The sequence below is a fragment of the Sorex araneus genome, chromosome 5, assembly GCF_027595985.1.
Source record: "Sorex araneus isolate mSorAra2 chromosome 5, mSorAra2.pri, whole genome shotgun sequence".
NCBI lineage: Eukaryota > Metazoa > Chordata > Mammalia > Eulipotyphla > Soricidae > Sorex > Sorex araneus.
Genome location: NC_073306.1, coordinates 37,058,845 through 37,066,595, shown reverse-complemented (window position 1 = coordinate 37,066,595; position 7,751 = coordinate 37,058,845).

Here is a 7,751-nt window from a genome sequence, read left to right as displayed (position 1 = left end):
CTGAAGATCCCTCTGGCTCCAGGCTCAAAGAAGACTGTGGGGTTTCCAAAGAGGTGAACTGGGAGTGGCCAGCAAGGTGTGCTTCATCGGCAAAGGGGAGAGGACCTTGTCGAGGTCTTGGCTTGTTTGTTTTGGAGTTTGGAGCCATCCGGCAGTGCTCAGGGCTTACTCCTGGCTCTACACTCAGGGATCACCCTTGGCAGAGCTCAGGGGACTATATGTGGTGCCTGGGATAGAACCTGGGTTGGCTGCGTGCAAGGCAAGCACCCTTCCTGCTGTACCATCGCTCTGGCCTTGGGCTGGAGGTCTTCATATGATGGGTCAAGTCTTCCTTTTGACTCAGCTACCAGCACATGGGAGCCCCTTTGTCACTAGAGAATCGGGTTGGTCAGCCAAAGATAATTGCCTTGTTACTACCACCACAAGACCTGCTTGGGGACACTTGATTACAGTGGTGGGAAAGAAAGTTCTCGTGCACCCTTCTACGCGTGTCCACAAGCACATGGCAGAGAACACAGGCACATTTGGACACACACTGCTCCCCACACAAGCAGTTAAGCACAGACAGATGGAGTACCCACTGGAGTACCCAGAGCCATACCCCATGCCCTCCTCTCCGTGATCTCAGCTCTCACATCACCTCCGCAGGCACATACCAGGAGAGGGAAACCTCAACCTCAACCAAGATAGAACTGGCACAATCTATGCTTCCAGATATCTGTTTGTTTGTTTGTTTTTGGCTTTTTGGGTCATACCCATGCCAATACTCAAGGGTTACTCATGACTATGAACTCAGAATGACAGTTCTTGGGAGACCATATGGGATGCTGGGAATTGAACCTGGGTCGGCCACATGCAAGGCAAATGCCCTACCCGCTGTACTATGGCTTAGATTCCTCCCCCAGATATCTACCTCCTGTAACAGGAACTAGCCATGGAGCTGATCTGTGGTGGGGAAGATCCAGGGCCACTTTGTGGGTATGTTCATGTGAACTACTCTGACTCATCAAAGTGGTATTCACAATTCAATAGGAGATGAAGAGCTCAGAACAGAGTAGTCTGGGTAATAATGTTATTAGAAAGTCCATTGGGAAGTCCTTAGGAACAAATGGTTTTTAGAGTAGTGGAAGCACACAATTTACCCAGAAAAAAAAAAGTGCAGGGGCTGGAGAGATAGCACAGCGGGTAGGGCGTTTGCCTTGCACGCGGCCGACCCGGGTTCAAATCCCAGCATCCCATATGGTCCCCTGAGCACAGCCAGGGGTAATTCCTGAGTGCAGAGCCAGGAGTAACCCCTGTGCATCGCCAGGTGTGACCCAAAAAGCAAAAAAAAAAAAAAAAAAAAAGTGCAGAGGGGTGTCAGGGATGTGACATAAAACTTCCATGTGAGCTTTACATGCATCTGTAGGAGGCACTTGACTAAAGAGCCTGCATCTGAGGCCAGAGGAATATAGCAAAGGAGCTTAGAGCACCTGCCCTGTATGCGCAGGGCACGAGTTCAAGTCCTATCTGCAGAGTGAGATCTTGGCAGCTCTGCTGTCTGAGCTCCACAGGTCTGCTTTCTGCAGATCCTGGAGCCACAAGCCATCTCTGGCCACACTTCAGCTAGATGTGTGTAAGTGCCACAACAAAAGGGGTGTGTGTGTAACCTCAGCAAGCACCACCGCAACAGTGACATGTAAGACACAGTGGCCAGGAAGTGAGATCCCTGGTGATCACATGTGTGAGCAGAGCTGTGGCCCCAGCAAACACCTCAACCATAATCCGTGTGCCTCAACCAAGAGTGCCACTTCTGGCAATGCACAGCTAGAGGAGTGCAAAGAATAGGTGAGCACTGCAGCCTGGTGCCTGACTCCCAGTGAGCACCACAGCTAAATTATGTGAAGACCCTTGGTCAACACAACAACAACAATAGGGAGGGAAGAGGGACAAGTAAACACAAGTGACCTCATTTTTTTTTTTAAGTTTACATAACGCTTTGAAACCATATTGTAAGCCTTAACTCATTTCATCTTGACAGCTCTATGAAGTGGTAAGATTGATATGATCCCTACTTTGCAAATGAAAAGCAGAAGCACTAAGTGGTAGAATAATTCTAAGATGAACAGGTAGTAAATGGAAGGGTTGACATTCAACAGGGCACTTTGGTCCCAGAGATAAACCATAAAGTACTATTATCTAATATGCTTTTAAACATTGAGCAACATTATCCAGTCTGATCAGAGAGCTTTAGGGTCAGTCCAACAGCTGTGAGATACATGCAGTTCCTAAAGCATTTGAAACGTGACTGGTCTAAATTGTTTTGTATAGTAAATGTGACACGCCAGACTTCAAACTAAAAAAAAAAATCATCTGACAGATATTTTTCATCTTGATTGCATGCTCAAATATACTGTTTTGTACACATTGAACAAAAAAATAGAGAGCAACAAATTTAACTTAGCTTGTCTCCTTTCTTCCTTTCTTTCTTTCTTTTTTTCTTTCTTTCTTTCTTTCTTTCTTTCTTTCTTCCTTTCTTTCTCTTTTTTTTTGCATTTTTGGGCCACTCTGGAGGTGCTCAGGGGCTATTTCTGGCTTAGTGTGACCCTGGCAGTGTTGAGGGACCATGTGGGCTGGTCAAGGGATCAGTTGTATGCAAGGCAAGTGTCTTAGCCCCTGTATTAACTTCTCCCTTATTTATTTTTAGATTTAAAAATTTTGACTACAAGAAATTTTAGTTTTGTTTTGGAGTCCTACCTGGTGATGCTCAGGAGCGACTCCAAGCTCTGTGCTCCTGGGGATCCTTGGGGACCATGCAGTGCTGGACCTCCTAGAAGCAAAGCATGTGCTTGGTCTGTTGAACTATCTTTTCAGGCTGAAATTTTTCTGATTGTATATACAGGTTCCATTAGATTATCCTGAACTAACCAAGTGCAGGTTTTCTTAACTTCAGTCTAAGCTGATGTTTTGGAAAATTCTTTATTGGGTGGGAGTGCTATGTGCATTTTAACACGTTTGGCAGCATCCTTGCCTCTACCCACTAACTTTCAGTGTATGTGCCCCAGTTGTGACACTTTAAATGTTTCTAGATGGTACTAACTATGCTTGGAGGAGGAACTGTCCCAGGAGCCTTGGGTCTAGAGAGATTCCATGATTTAAACAAAGAGAAAAAGCTGCCAAAGGAGACGGCAAAGGCAGAGGGGCAGTGATCAACATGATCCCACAGAATGTCCACCAGGTCCTGTGACTTCCTACTCTAGACTGTTCATGGTCTCAGAATCACATTCAGAGTTGAGTACCACCTGTTTGCAAGGCCTTCCCATGGGTAATGGCATCTTTGAGCATTAGAACCTGAGCATCTCTGGGTATGAAAGGAGATGACAATAAAAATGACATGGATCAGTTCAGGCAGCCTGGTCACCTGAGGCCCTGGCCTCTGACGTCTTCTCACATTGTCCCCACCACTTCCAGCCTTGCTCACTGAGCCGCCTGGGCCTTCTGCGGTACGCCAATGCATCATGCTTTTTTTTTTTTTTTTTAAAGTGGGGTTTTAAGTCACACCTGGCAGTGTCCAGGACTTACTCCTGGGGGCTCGGTGTGCATGGGGGTGTCCGTGTGGGATGTTGGAGAATGAACCTGTGTCAGTCACATGTGAGTCAAGCACTCTACCTGCTGTACTCTCTCTCGGGTTCCTGTTTCCCGTTTTGTCATGCTATCCCTTATGTCACCTGCCCCCCACAGCCTTTATGTCTATGCCTCCTGCCACTGTCATCCTGGCCCCCTAGACCTCAGTTAATCAGCCTTTCCATTCCAACCTTTGCTGAGAATCTTAGTCCTCAGCGAGGAGTCTCCTCATCCCTGTTCCCCTCCCCCATCCAGAATAGCTAGCCCTCATCACTCCAATGCCCTCCCCCCCCCCCTGCCCGTTTACCTTCTTTTAAGCACCTGCTTGTCTCATAGATGGCACTGCAGACATCTGGGAGGAATTGGCTGCTGGCTGTGCCCACACGAGAACAAACACTTGCCTATTCGGTTCACGGCTGAATCCCTAGCAGCTGGCACCAGGCTTGGTTGTGGTACATAAACGACAGATACTTGCCATCAGAATAAACTCACTCGAGAGGCTTAAGTGTGATGGCAAAGAATCAATCACTGGAGGGAAAGACCAGTCTGGGTGCTTTTGCGTTCTCTTAGTTTTGAGTTGGGGAATCATGGATAGAGAGCAGGAAGCCGCCACTCAATGAAACGTTTATGAAAAGGCTTCCATGGCGTTGGTGACATGCTTGAGGACAGAAAGCTTTTAATTTTCCTGGGTTTTAGGGCCATACCTACCTGTGCTTGGGGCCTACTCCTGGCTCTGTGATCAGGTGGTGCCATGGATTGAACCTAGGTCAACTATGTTCATAGTTGTATTATCTCTCTGGCCCCTAGGAATATATTTTTTATTTTTTTATTCAATCACCATGAGATATATCATTACAAAGTTGTTCATGATTGGATTTCAGTTGACAATGTTCCAATACCCCACCATTAACCAGTGTACATTTCCCACCACCTATACCTCCAGTTTCCTTCCCGCCACCCCCACCAACCTTTTCCTTTTCTCTCTCTCTGTCTTTCTCTCTGTCTCTCTGTCTCTCTGTCTGTCTCCGTCTCTTGTCTCTGTCTCTGTCTGTCTGTCTGTGTGTCTGTGTGTCTGTCTGTCTGTCTCTCTCTCTCTCTCTCCCTGTCTCTCTCTCTGAATATTTTTATTGTTGTTTTGGGGCCACATCCAGTGGTGGTTAAGGCTTTCTCCTGATTCTGTGCTCAGGAATTACTCCTGATGGTCTCAGAGGACCAAGTGGGATGCCGGGTATCAAACCTGGGTTGAATATGAGCAAAACAAACACCCTACTCACTGTACTCTATCTCTCCAGCCCCAGAATTATTTAATTGTCAACGGTTTGCTGCATAGTGGCTAGAAAAGTTTTGGGCACATAGGGATCTGCCTAGCCTTTAACATTTTTGGTTAATGTTTGCACAAGGGACCCTGGGAGGGCTCAGTGGCATAAATACCTGCCTTGAAAACCAGGGAGCTGGCACCCCAGTGTTAGAATGCACGAGGCCACTCTTGCAGGAAGCTAGACAAGAGGGGGTGGTTTAGAGGGGTATGGGAGAGGGGTCAATCCAAGACAACATGGATGAAGGGGACAGAAACCAAGGGCACATGGGAATAGGGAGAGTCCAACGTGCCCTGCTGTCTGAGAGACCCAGGGGACAAGCAGGAGAACGTGGAGAGAGGCCAGGGCGGGAGGGGTGGGTTAAGGGTTTCAGGGTTCCTGGAAGAAAAAATGTCAGGAACGGAGGTGTCAGGGGTGGGTGCAGTCATTCAGGTCTGTCTCAGTCTGGCTCCCTGCCCTCTCCCCATGCTCCCCAGGGGAATGGGGGCTCCTGATGCCCAGCGGGGGTGGCTGCCCCCTGGGAGCACAGCAGGCATTTGGTAGCCTCCTGGCCCCGGCCTGGGGAGAGGTGGCGAGCGTGCAGCCTTCTCTCCATAGAGCCTGGTTCCTTTTTGTGTCTGGGGACACTGAGACCCAGAGAGGGGCAGAAGGCAGAAAGAGCAAGGCAGGAGGTGAGCCTGAGACAGGCCTTTCTGGGCCTTGGTCTTCGCATCTGTCAAATGGGCTTATAACACGCATTCTCCTGGGCCTGCAGTGAGGGAAGAAGCACCAGACTGTCTGGTGAGTAGTGCAGACAGCAGCAACCAAGCAACTTTCTCCTGGGTGACTCAGCACCCTTTGAGCACTACCTACAGATCCCCCAGGTCCTATCACAGAGCCTCATTCTCCTGGTCCATCTCTAAGCCGGGCCCTGACCAGGATCCTCAACCTCTCTGTGCCACACCCCCACCTCCAGGCCAGATGCCCCACGTTCAGCACCCATTGGCTGCTCCGGATCTCTTCCTGAGAACACGCAGCGCCTCTGGGCTCACCCCCTTCCTGACCCCTGTTCATCCCAGGCCTTTCCTGTCCTCCCTTTGCCCTCCTCCCCTGTTCCCCGGGGACCCATCAGCACTCACTCCCCACCTCCCCAGCTGCTGCCACAGCTGGTGGCTGACGGAATGTGCAGCTGCTAGAGCCACATGTGTGGGACAGGCGGCCCGCAGCTACCCGGGGCGCGGGGGCGCGGTGGGGAGCAGTACCATCTGTCTGTGTCTGTTCATCTCTCTCTCTCTCTCTCTCTCTCTCTCTCTCTCACACACACACACACACACACACACACACACACACTCACATTCACACACCCAAGTTCCTTCTCCAGGGAATGTGGCCCTGCAGAGCTCATGAGGGTCTTACTCTCTACAGGCGTCTAGGGCCAGCTTGGGTGGCCTAAGAGCTGCAGACTGAGATGACCAACCTTCAGGGTGATCCTTACCCACTTTCCTGTGCTCAGCCCGTCCCCCCCCCCCCCCCGCCCCTTGGCTCCCAGGGCTGGAGTGAGTGCTCAGAACCCCCTGACTTTCCCAGGCCCTGACAGGGGGAGGGGGGCCCAGCCACGGAAGCAGCCAGAGGCCTCGGACACATTCCAGGGCCCCCTTGGCAGCGCCCAGAGACTCCCCAGGAGCCCCAGGCTTGGGGCGGAGCCAGCAGCATCTGTCCTGGTTCCCACACTCTGGCCTGTCTGGAATCTCGCAGATTTCTCGTCCATCATATGTACACAGTACCAGCCGGACACGGACGCCAGGGGCAGGGGAGGACCTAGGACTCCATGCACCTAAGATTCAGATGGCCGTGGAGGGTGCAGTGGGGGAGAGACTGGTCCTGGGTGTCACCCACCAACAGGCAGAGGCACCTTGGCTTCCAGCCTCCCCATCTATGAGCAAAGCCGAGAAGAGACGGAGCCAACAACCACCTCTGCAGCGCTCTGGGGCGGGCCGATGTCCAGCTCTTCGCTGAGGTCCCTGCTGGGCCAGGCTCAGCTCGCTCGCTCTCACTACAGCCCTAACCTCCATCCTGTCCTGCCATGTCTCATAGATTCGGGCTTTGGAGGCTCTGTTTTCTGTCTGCTGCGGACACCTTCCCTATGTGAAAAACTTCTACTCTGCCTTCAAAGCCCAGCCCAAGTCCCTGTCTGGGAACCTCGCCAGCTTTCGTGTGCTCCCAGGGCGCCTTCACGCAGCCTGGCCTCAACACACTGCTACCGTGTATTCCTGCCTCCTGCATCAACTCCTCCGGAGTGGCCCTTCCTGCGGTGTTTGTGTTTGGGGCCACATCTGGTGGTGCTCAGGGCTTCTTCCTGGCCCAGGGATCCCTCCTGGCAGAGCTGGGGGACCATGTGGGGTGCCAGGGAACAAACCCACATCTGCCCTGTGCACAGCAAGCCCTACCTGCTGTACCATCTCCCCGGCCTGGAGGAGAAAACAGCCTTCCGCACACACGCTTCCATCCAGGCCAGCCACACCCGAGAGCCCCTGTGCAGATTGAGAAACGGAGGTCCAGAAAAGGAAAGCGAGCAGCAGAGATTGGCTTAGGACTTGGGGTTCCGGCCTAGTATGAGTCTCTGAGACACTTTTCCTTTCCTTTTTTTTCCCCTCTTCATTTTTTGCTATTTTTGGTCACACCCAGCAGTGCTCAAGGCTTCCTCCTGGCTCAGTACTCAGGAATCTCTCCTGGTGGGTCTTACAGGGGTGATGGGGGCTAGGGGGGAGGGCAGGCAGGCGTAAGTGGTGCTGGAGATCAAACCTGGGATTAAACCTGCAAAACAGGCACCTTACCCACTGTTCTACCTCTCTA